The 12849-nt window shown below is 40.1% G+C and overlaps 1 protein-coding gene across 1 annotated transcript in view; it reads right to left on the bottom strand.

Moving 5' to 3' along the window:
* Positions 1 to 12849, bottom strand: part of cyp27a2 (cytochrome P450 family 27 subfamily A member 2) — a gene marked incomplete at both ends in the record, with an annotated part of 41752 nt that overhangs the window by 9400 nt on the left and 19503 nt on the right. The gene's annotated exons all lie outside the window — the stretch shown is intronic.

The following is a 12849-nucleotide window of genomic DNA, read 5'->3' on the forward strand; positions in this document are numbered from 1 at the left end:
AAAATATTGCCGTGATTGTTTCTGGTAACACACGTTCTGGTGGCCTCACGGTCTTCCTCCCGGTAATTCCGCCATCACGATAACAAGCCGCTTTGCAATATGCGCTCCTCGCTCTTAAAGGGAATGTGAGATGACGCTCTGATTGGTTTATTGCATATTACGCCCATACCACACCTATGGCTAAGTAACCTCCTTTGGACCAACCCTTTTGACACTTGCGCTGGGCGCAGGTGTGTTTTTTCCGCCATTAAAATAGCAACTGTGCCATAGAGCCGCCCACACAGCTATTGCGTTTGGCGCCGTCCTACTTGCGTTTCTGATCGGCAAGATAGGGCCCACAACGTCAATCGGTCATCATCAGACATATCGAAGTAGACAGGTGAATGGCGAGGTAAGAGAAACAAAATTAAAGGGGCACGGTATTTTGAAAGAGGTCGATCATCACCAATAGGCTAATATCATTAAATATTGGCTTGCATTTTCATTAAGCAGGATTATTAACCTTAGACATGCAGGGATAGCCTGCTGTGTCAACTCGCAAGCGCTAGTTAAAAAGAACAATGCTGCTAATTCTAAATGATTTAGCAATTAGTCTATGCGATCTCCGAATCACATTTCTCATGAATGAATTTCAAACGTATTTGTATCTATGAATCAGCTCTTAATGTGACCTCATCAAACACACTCAAAATCTACAGAGTACATATTAAGCAACATATAAAAAATGCTGGAGTTGTTGGCTGCTTGCTTCACTGCTTGTGGATGGTTGCTCATCATCTGAATCTTCCTCCTGGCTATGCATTGGTCCTTAAACATACACTACTCACAAAAAGTTAGGGATATCGGGCTTTTGGGTGAGTAGTGTATTTTAGCATTGACCCTGTGAATATTTTTTTTAAATAAAAAAAATGTGATTAGAGAAAAGTAACCTACTAACAAATACTTTCCATTTCCCACCACTTGTTTGTCATGTCATCCATTCATATGGATGTGAATCAATCAATACTAATACAACTTTAACGGTGATGTGTTTTTTGTTTATTTGGCAACTTATTTACTGCATAATCCACAAAAGATTTGTGAAATTTGCCCCTCTGGATCAGAGCCCCCCCCACATAGAAAATCCCAATTTAACCCCTGCGTACAGGGAAACTGCATTTTTACATCAGGAGCAGTTAGGGGTTCAGTGTCTTGCTCAAGGAAAATAACACACTTGGTAAGGAGTTGCACTCTGGGTACTGAACCCGTGGTGTTGCACTCTGGGTACTGAACCCGTGGTGTTGTTGGCACTCTGGGTACTGAACCCGTGGTGTTGCACTCTGGGTACTGAACCCGTGGTGTTGTTGGCACTCTGGGTACTGAACCCGTGGTGTTGTTGGCACTCTGGGTACTGAACCCGTGGTGTTGTTGGCACTCTGGCTACTGAACCCGTGGTGTTGTTGGCACTCTGGGTACTGAACCCGTGGTGTTGCACCCTGGGTACTGAACCCGTGGTGTTGTTGGCACTCTGGGTACTGAACCCGTGGTGTTGTTGGCACTCTGGGTACTGAACCCGTGGTGTTGCACCCTGGGTACTGAACCCGTGGTGTTGTTGGCACTCTGGGTACTGAACCCGTGGTGTTGTTGGCACTCTGAGGACTGAACCCGTGGTGTTGATGGCACTCTGGGTACTGAACCCGTGGTGGTGTTGGCACCCTGGGTACTGAACACTCTGGAACGGAACACTCTGGGTACTGGGTGTTGTTGCACCCTCACTCAAGCAGGCATGAGGAAGTGATTGATAAATCTGTTATCAGTCTGACACAAGCACAGGCTGTACCACGTGCAGATGCTGTCTCGACAGGAACACACACACACACACACACAAACACACACACACACACACACACACACACACACACACACAACGTGCAGAAATATGTGATGCTGTCTCGACAGGAACACACACACACACATACACACACCATGGGCAGAAATATGTGATGCTGTCTCGACAGGAACACACAGTCAGACAGACAGACAGGCACACACACACACACACACACACACACACACACACACACCACAACACACACACCACAGGCAGAAATATGTGATGCTGTCTCGACAGGAACACACACACACACACTAGGGATGGGAAGATTCACCGGTTCGCATCGATGCACCGGCATGAAAGCTCACGATGCGATGGCCCGGATCAAAAAAGGGATACAATGTGGAATGAATTGCGATGCATCGTTTCTAACATTTTTGCATCGGTATAATCCGAATATAAGACCAATAATTTTATATTTAGATAGATTCTTCCTCTCTAACTGTTTCTTAAGCGCGCTCTCACCTCCACTGCTGTCAATGGACGATTCTCGTGAAGTCTATCATTTTCTAAAATCTCTATCTGTCTGCAATACCGCCCTCGGCCTCTACGCAACTTCGGCTCTCTCACAGGCAAAGACAGTGGGCAACCCTGGGTAAAGGACTGTTATCGGCTTGTTTTTCGACTGGAAGTCTCTAGAAATCTGGTACCTCATTGAACGAAATTAAAAAGAGTGAACGTGCTGTTCACAGACACCAGAATGAACACGTTCACAGTATCGTTCATCTGGCAGTAATACAGTAGGCTACGTTTAGTTCACGTTCACCAAAATTATGAACGAGTTCATGCACTTTCTTTCAATGAACGCATTCAGACACAACACTGGCGCTTGAACCACGTTTAAAAAAAACCTGGCTTTCTTGGAAGACCACGGCACCAAGACAAGATATTCATTAAGATAATAGCAGAGGCGGTGATGATGGAGGAAGAGGTAGGAATATACTCCATATACCCAGTGGCGGACCTAGTCATTTGGGGGCCTAAGGCGAACATAGCCAGGGGCTCTCTTCATCCGTCCTTTTAACGCAAAAAAAAAAGGGCCACCTCAAAGCTGGGGCGGACTGGGGGGAAAAAGTGGCCCGGGAGTTGTCTGTCAGAGCGGCCCACTTAATATACGGTGCGTTGCCCGCTCAATGTATGCAAAATACCCAAACACTTAACATAATTTTGGATGATTACAAAGAAATAACATTATATATGTTTTTTAATAACATTTGGATCCACATATTTGCCTGGATGGACACATGGAATAAAATGATACTGGCTATTGTAACACTCCAAGGTAGGTATAGTTTGCTAGATGAATATGCTTAACTCTGGGCTAGTATCAGATGGTTAGGCCTATATGTATAACTACAGAGCCTTTAGGAATAAATGTCAGCAGAGAAAGAGTACACAATTTTTTTGATAATGATGAGGGCGACCTACATTAAGCAATATCAATTTTTTTTGTAGGCTGATTAACTCATACAGCAATACCTTTTTGTATAGTAGATGGCAGCACAAAATATTTCCCCTCTACCTACATAGCTACAGTAGCTAGTTATATGGAAGAAAGTTGCATTCAGGAGCCTTCATAAGCAAACATGATTTGGCTCCACATTAAATTATCCCACTTTTTCATTATCCACATCATGTCTCAAATGTTGTATGATGCAACATAGCTTTACAGGACACATAAAATATGTCCAGTAACAACGTAAAGAAGGGGGCAACATATAAGTCAAAACCAACTATATTTATTGACTGATCTCGAAAGTATTGGCTTACAAAAGCTAAATAAGTCTTCACAAAGAAAATAACTCAGTGTTAGGGCAAAAAGCGAACATTCACACTGTACAACCTATGAAAAGTGACAGTGGTAGCCTACAAATAAAGAAATACAGACCGCGTTAGCCACTTCACAGCGTGCTAGCCATGATTTTCTTTCATTCCAATTCTTGGATGTAGGATTCCACCCTTTGTAGAAACCTGTTGAATCGATACATTTGGTGTAGGAAGTCCTAATTGTTTTGTTGTCAATTTATCTTAATTAGTACGCCGACAGAGAAAAAAAATCTCCTTTTCCTGAAAGCAGTTCGTCGCCACAATCGCCCTTAAGGTCCGCCGCCACTGGTTTGAACTTTATTGTAGAAATGAACAGAACAGAACATACGATGGGGTGTAAACATCAGTGGTAATGGTAGTGTTGCATGCTGGGTGTGTGATTATGTGTGTGTGTGTAGGGGTGTTAAAGGTGTCTACGAGCGAGACACGCAAGTATTAGGCTAGAGTGATTGACATTTACAGTTTTTTACAATTGCTAAAACACATTTCTTGAAACAGTCACTCATTTTCTCTAAACTCTAAACACAAAACCTCATCTTCAAGCACTATTTACAAAACCTCTGAATCCTCTTGCAAAATTAAACTTTCGCCTCAAAACAGTTTTAACTGTGCTCAAAATCAAACACTGCTCTCAAATCATAAACAAAGTGATCAAAATGATATACACTTTCAAGCAGTCAGTAAACACTACACCAAAAAATAGAAAACACATTGTTCAAATCATATAGTTCTCAGGGAGAAGTAATTTTTTTTTTATCTCAAAACAAATTTCATAGTTATCTGTCATTGTCTTTTGATGAATGAAAACATGTTCTCTCATAGTAACTATACAAATGTATCAGAAATTACTACTCTGCTTTGCTCTAATTAGGTTTCCTCCGGTAGGAGGTAACCTATTGTTATTGTAGGCTTTCCTATTATTATTATGTTGCTGCAATGGGAGTCAATGGCAGCCCCTATAACCATATGGTAACTTTTTGTGAAATTTGGCACACTCATTAAGGACAGTCCCTTCTTCATTCTCACCAAGTTTCATGGCTCTCATTACACCACTCTAGCGCCACCAACAGGTCAAAGTTGGACTTTTGTAACACACACAACTTTTGAACCGTATGACCGATTTTCAAAAATGAGGCACCATTGGATTCCCTGGATCAAGACGAATTAAACCCACCCCATGGTGTCAAATTCCGGTTATATAGATTTTCCGCTATTTCCGGTTTTATCAAAAACCTTTGAAAGCCTACTCCTCCTACAATTTTTGGCAAATCTTCTTCAAAATCACCAGAGATGATCTTCAGACCTAGCCTCACAAAAGTTACTTTTTAGAATTTTGATCCTCACAACCGTTTGTCCGGTACAGCCACTCAAATTCAGCAGAAAAGTCGCCAAACAGGAAGTGAGGTCATATCTTGGCAAATCTTTGACAAATCAACACCAAACTTGATATGTCACTGGAAGACACTACAACATGTTGCCATGTGCAAAGGCAACTTCATATCTTGAAAAATGATTGATATAAAGCAAATTGGAAGCTAAAACAATGCTTTACACATCAACAGGTCAAAAAGTGATACTCTGATTGAATCACAAGTTCATGTGAAGACACTTGAGAATGTTTAGAACACAAATCTGAAAAAAAATTGATTGTAAGATGAAAAGTAGATTTTTGGTGAATATTTGAAATATGCATGCTTGGCTAATTGCTAGGGTGTTTCTCAAGTCTGCCTCTCTGCCCCTGCCCCTCTGGTCTTGCGCGCGTGTGCGCTCCAGATTCTCTCTCTCTCTCACACACACACACACACACACACACACACACACACACACACACACACACACACACACACACACACACACACACACACACACACACACACACACACACACACACACACAGGGACAGGGACAGGCTCCTTTGACACGCGCAAGCACACACACATAACATTTAAGGAAATTTAGGGATGACCACACCCCTTCTCACTCTTAGCTTGAAGCCATGGCCCTTGAGGATCTTCAAAGTAATGCATTTGAAATGTAATATCCCATTGGCAAGTCTGCAGCATGGATTTTTCTTTACAGTGACAAATTGTCACAAAAATAAATTTTTCCCTGGTTCGCAATATCTGGAGGAGGAAACCGCCATCGCTGCTTGCAGCTATATTTGTAGGCTTTCTTATTATTATGTTGCTGCAATGGGAGTCAATGGCAGCCCCTAGAACCATATGATAACCTTTTCTGAAATTTGGCACACTCATTAAGGACAGTCCCTTCTTCATTCACACCAAGTTTCATGGCTCTCATTAGACCACTCTAGCGCCACCAACAGGTCAAAGTTGGACTTTTGTAACACACGCAACTTTTGAACCGTATGACCGATTTTCAAAAATGAGGTACCATTGGATTCCCTGGATCAAGACGAATTAAACCCACCCCATGGCGTCAATTTCCAGTTATATAGATTTTCTGCTATTTCCGGTTTTATCAAAAACCTTTGAAAGCCTACTCCTCCTACAATTTTTGGCAAATCTTCTTCAAAATCACCAGAGATGATCTTCAGACCTAGCCTCACAAAAGTTACTTTTTAGAATTTTGATCCTCACAACCGTTTGTCTGGTACAGCCACTCAAATTCAGCAGAAAAGTCGCCAAACAGGAAGTGAGGTCATATCTTGGCAAATCTTTGACAAATCAACACCAAACTTGATATGTCACTGGAAGACACTACAACATGTTGCCATGTGCAAAGGCAACTTCATATCTTGAAAAATGATTGATATAAAGCAAATTGGATAGATTGTTAACGCTAAAACAATGCTTTACACATCAACAGGTCAAAAAGTGATACTCTGATTGAATCACAAGTTCATGTGAAGACACTTGAGAATGTTTAGAACACAAATCTGAAACAAAATTGACTGTAAGATGAAAAGTAGATTTTTGGTGAATATTTGAAATACGCATGCTTGGCTAATTGCTAGGGTGTTTCTCAAGTCTGCCTCTCTGCCCCTGCCCCTCTGGTCTTGCGCGCGTGTGCGCTCCAGATTCTCTCTCACACACACACACACACACAGGGACAGGGACAGGCTCCTTTGACACGCGCAAGCACACACACACAACATTTAAGGAAATTTAGGGATGACCACACCCCTTCTCACTCTTAGCTTGAAGCCATGGCCCTTGAGGATCTACAAAGTAATGCATTTGAAATGTAATATCCCATTGGCAAGTCTGCAGCATGGATTTTTCTTTACAGTGACAAATTGTCACAAAAATACATTTTTCCCTGGTTCGCAATGTCTGGAGGAGGAAACCGCCATCGCTGCTTGCAGCTATATTTTGTGTTGGTTCTTTCTCCTTCTTGTACCCCTATAGTACTGTACCCTACATCTCACTACTCACAACTCACTCTTGTTCTTTGTTGATATGAACCTGCAACCAGTCGAAATCTATTGAGCAGCCAGTACTGTTACTGTACCAAATAGAAAGCACAATGTTCAGGGCCATACAACTTGTTTATATTGTACATTATAGCAGTGATTCTTGAGATAAGGGACAAAACAGGTTTTGATTTTCCCAAAAAATATTTGGATAACTTCCAAAATATATGATTACATTTCTGTCAAATGAAGTTTTGTCTATCCAAACATGTTTTGGTTCAACCTCCCAGTTGTAGATTTTTTTATGTTAATTGAATGTTTGCTGGGTCAGCACTTGATTTTTGTCAACACCATAATAAACATAAATAGACTTATGGAAATGATTTTAAATGATCTTATCAGAAATTTTTGTACTCATTAGTTTTCCCAGTTCCCCTTATAATGTACACAGGTCTTTAAATCATTAAAAACAAAAGTTTAGAGCCAAAGAAGTCAATGTTAAATGAGTAGAATTGAAATCATACCACAAATTACATTTGTCTTTAACCTTCAGATTTAACAGAGACATTTTTAAGCATTAAAAATACACATCTACATTGGAAATGTGTTAGTCTTTGAACAAATATCCTTCAAGGAATGAAACAGATACCATTTTTTTTTTAAACTATAAAATACTATATCTGAAGGAGTTGACACTCTATATCTAAACTAGATTTTATTTGACACATAAAACTGAAATAGCAATAAAAATCCATAGGAAGTGATATTTTTGGCATAAACAGCATTAAAATGATTAAAATGGACACTAAAATGGCCTTAGTCAACACCATCAGAGAAAGTCAACTCCATCAGACACAAATGTTGATGGTGTTTGATGGTGTTTTGATGGTGTTGACGTCTGATGGTGTTGACAAAAAAAGTACATTTCTCCTTATATCACACAAGATTCTCACAGGAGCCATCTTGTTTTTCATCTGTTGATCATGGTCCAGCCAATCTATATAATTAAACACTAGATTGCAGAACATTTTACTCTAATGTTGACTCTTCATCCATTTTGGAGTTGATACGCTATGGTTGTGACGTGTGCATATTAGTTAATAGATATGAAAAACAAAGTATTATTAAAAACTTACCAGAGCTCAAATTTTCTCATGTCACCAGGAAGACCAAGGAGGAAGGAAAGGGGTCCTTTGAGTTAAAGCTGCCCTAAATTATTCCTGATTTTTTTCCCAATTTAAAAAAGTCTGATGGTGTTGACGAAAACTCTGGACACATGTTCAACTGACCAGAAAGTACATTCAAAATGTTTCAATTTTTTTTTTTTTAATGTTTGTGAAATAAATACTATGTTATTTACATATGATATAGATAAAGTTCAATTTTATATCACTTTTCAGACTTTTTAAAGCACTTCAGTGTGATGTGACCTGCTTTCGGACATGGGTTTTTGTAGGTACTGGTCACATATAATATCATTAAGAATAAAAACAAAATGTTAGACAACAACAAAACACACTTTGTTGTGCTACCCTTTTCCTGTTGATGAGTTTGGTGAGGCTTTTAAAATATATTACGTACATTTTAAGATAAAAAAACTGTGATTTATGTCACAGACATGTTTTGTCCCAGGTCTCAAGAATCACTGATAGGCCTACTACAGTACACACTACTACAGTAAAAGGGACAAAAATCAAAGGGGTCAACGTGGTGTTCACTTGTCCTCGTCCTCTCACATTGTTTCTTCTATCCATTCTCAGACTTTCTCCTTCCCACCTTCAACAACCTGTTTAATCCCTAAACTGGCTCATATTGGTTGTGTCACATCATTTGATACAAGTTAAATCAATTTTGAGTGGTTGTGTTCAATCAATGACATTTGTTCTCTATTTGTATTTGATTGTTGCCACTTGTGTTTACCAGTATGGATGACATGTGAATTAGAGTGCAGAATGTGTATTAAGACTGAGAATGTGTTTAGAGTTTTGCTGAAAAGTCTAAGTGAGACCTGCAAATTGTGTTTTACCATGAGAAATAGTTTAAGGTATTGACCACAAATTGCACAATTAGCTTCATGAGTTCAGGCAACTGAGAACTTTGTTCAGCCAGTGGGTTTTAGTGTTTTAGCAATTGTAAAAAACTGTAATAACAAATAAACATAGTAAGACTGACGGAGGAGATTAGAAAATAGTAAGAAAATAGTAACCATGAGTGTGAATACAGGTCACTAGGAGTAGCATAAATAGCAGACAGTGATTCCTATTGGTTATCATTAGAGGTATGTAATGTATTCGGTGAAGCAAGGAAAACTGTCGCAACCGACGACATCTGCGGGAGGGCCGGTTGGTTATAGACTTGGGCTATCCCATCGGCCCATCGGTGCCTGGGTGGGCAATTTATCGTGGGCCTCCTGCTGGGTGGGGGCCTAAGGCAGCTGCCTAGTTCGCCTCTATGGTAGGTCCGCCACTGCATATACCTTAGCTAAACTCTCTATTTGTTACTTGAATTTACCTGTATCTCCCTTAAATTGGAAAAGGAAATCTAATATCTATTCTCCATTATACTGATTTTTGTCAGGGCCAGGCAGATGAAACTGAATTTGACAGGAGCCCACACAAAGAAGAAGATAGAGGTTTGTTCTGATAGGAACTGTGCCAAAAGTTATAAAACAATGCGCAGCACAGTTTGCTTCATCCTGATCATGTGGATCAACTCCTTTAAAAAAAAAAACTTTAAATAGGACAAATAGGACAAATTAGTTGCATTTAGTGTGTGAGGCAGTTGATCCACATGTTTAGGATGAAGCAAACTGTGTTGTGACTGCCAGGTATAGTTAAAAAAAAATGTTACATTGAGAGACCACTTACACACATACACACAAACATGTTATCTTTTGTCAGAGACCTTGATAGAGATTATTTCCAAACACTGTTAATGACTTAAGAATATAATAATCAAGTGCCTTGTATTAATGTATTCCTTGTATGAATCATGTGCTTATGACAGCAGGAGCATGGCTTTTCTCTCTGTGTGGGTAACTAGAATATTAGGTGCCACTAAGTCTGCATATGAACAAGAGCATGTTTAGACCAGAGGAGATAAGAAAGGAACTGTGCTTCTTCCGACCTTGTGCAAAACTGCCATCCTTGCAAGACAGGGATCATCCCTGCTGAAAGCTAAACTTCTGACTATTGTGCGATGGTTTGTTTGTCTGTCTAATAAATATACTTTCATGCAGCTACGGAGTCCTGAGGTTAATTGCTGTGAAATTAGCTAGCCTATGCGTGCATCGAACGTGCAATGTGCACTGAATTCGGGGCGGGGATAGTAACGCCATCTCCAGCAGAGTAGCCTATTTAAACTGTGTTCCCATTGTAAGGACATTTATTACGATCTGTCTGAGAGTGGGCTGTCAAAGCTAACATCATCGAAGTCATACAGTACAGTAGGCTACATACATTCAATAAAATGAACCTACATTTGAGTCCAACTGCATGACCATTCTTACCCTACACTTACCCTTACAATAAAGAAGTGATCCTATTTCAACCATAACTTCATTTTAAATAATGTCTTTCTTTATGACATTTAGTTTATAGTTTAGACAGCCACGTTGACATCTACAGTATATTCAACTGCATCCACTACATAATCTCAAACTTTATTTGTTGGTAACTCTCCAAAAAGGCTACCATTAACACATTTCTTAATGAAAAGGAAACATGCATCACAATAATACTTCAGTGTAACCTGTACCTATGTGGAGTGCAAATATGTCTTGCCATTACACTACCCAACAGCTCTACGTCTGCTAACACTACAGAATGCATAATTCCTACGGGCACTGCACTAGTTTTGTATAGCCTAATCTTTATTTTCAAATACGCAATATTCTTTATTTCTATTTTGATGGGAATAGGCAGGTGAAACAATGACATTCTCATGATGTGCTATACACAGAAACATCGTTTGGATTTCTTCTATAATAGGCCGAACGACGCCCCTGGATAAGGTGTCGAGGGGGTTGAAGCGTACGTCATGCGTGACTGTATGAGCTATGAAACTAGCGATTTAAAAAAAGTTTCAATGAAGAACATGGTTGCAAATATATATGTATACAACTGTGTAGAGCATGAAACAACCATCTAGCTAGAAAGCTACCATATAAGCCAATGGAGTGGTGGCATAAGCACTAATTGGGCCATAAAACTACTGTTTGAAAGCTTCAGTTAAGACCTACATACTCTGCATTGGTCGCGTAGCACATTTCAGATCAAACCGAGTCATTATAAACATATAAAAAGTTGTGTAGATAGCTTTATTAATGTAAAATATTCCTCGCTTCAAGTAGCCAAGTTTTTTTTTTAAATTCCCCTTTCTTCCGAACGACGGTCGAACGTCGCCCCTGGTGGATTAAATCGCTAAGTGTGAAGTTACTACTGGTCCTGACCACACGTAGAATTCTTCTCAACGAAAGATACACTTAAGCTAAGTGCCCCGTCGGGAAACCCGTCTGCAATGAAGGATTCCTCTTACGAACGATTTCAAGTGCTTTTTAGGCTAAGTGCGCGTTCAGGAAACGAGGCCCTGAACCGTATGGAGGAGTACGAGACTATAGGGGCTGGACTCCGAGCTGTTTGTGAGTATATTGGTTGTTTTATTGTAAGTGTACGCTTGTATGTGGTTCTTGGTTGTTTCGGTTTTGCGTACACTTGTCTTCAAGTGGGGTTGACACTAACTTTTTGCATGTTTGCTGCGGGGTGGAAAGGGGAACAAAAGGTTCATGGAGGGACTTTTTTCCTGTATGCCCCGTGTGTTGAACGAATTGCTAGAGTTAGAGAGACTTCTGTTATAGTTTTCAGTTTTTGGAGCGCTCAAGGTTATATAAGCAGTGTTCACCTTCCCGCTATTTGCCTTATGTGAAGGATAGCACCTTGTCGGAGTAAGGAAGGGTACCGTTCGTTTTGGAACGCTAAAGGCTATATGTAAAAAGAAGACCTGTCGCCATGGAAAAGGTTAGCGTGCGCTAAGGTTATATAAGCACTGTTCACCTTGGAAGGGAACCGTTCATTTTTGGAACCCTGAGGCTATATGTAAAGTAAGAAGACCTGTTGCCGTAGAGGATAGCGCTGTATCTGAATTTGAAAACTCTCTAGGCCTATTTTCTCCGGATATTTCTGTATACATTCCTGTTCGCCTTGTATGAAGGGAACACACTTTTCACTTTCTGTTTTCCTGTTGGGCCTTCTTGTAGGCCTCTTGGTGCATTGTTAAAAGAAAGAAAAAAAGGGCTTTAGAGAAGGATATAGTCTGAAACATATAGAGACATACCTGTCAAGCCGGATTTTAACAATAAGAGAAAATGGGAAACAAGGGATCTAAAAATGATGACATATCCCAGTTAGAAGGGGACATGAAACATATGGCAATACAAGGAAATGCTGACTGTGTAATGCACAGACATATGTGGAAACAAGATTCTTCTTAAGAGATAAAGAAAAAAGAGTCAGAGATACTCTAATCTACTAATACTTGTGTGTTATTTTTCTGTGGGGTTGAGATGAACTTTTTACAAAAAGGTTAAAAAACAGATAACTATAGTAATAATTTATGTAATTAAAGATTTCGCATTATTGAGATGCCTTGACCCGGAACCAGTAGGGGACTGATCACCTCAGGGAAATTCCCTGGCCTCAACCTCCTCACAAAACGAGTGAGATGGAGGACCTCTGGTCGGGCTCAGGTAACTCAGCATTGCGATCTCAAGAACAAA

Source organism: Sprattus sprattus, assembly GCF_963457725.1.
Source record: "Sprattus sprattus genome assembly, chromosome: 3".
Taxonomy (NCBI): domain Eukaryota; kingdom Metazoa; phylum Chordata; class Actinopteri; order Clupeiformes; family Clupeidae; genus Sprattus; species Sprattus sprattus.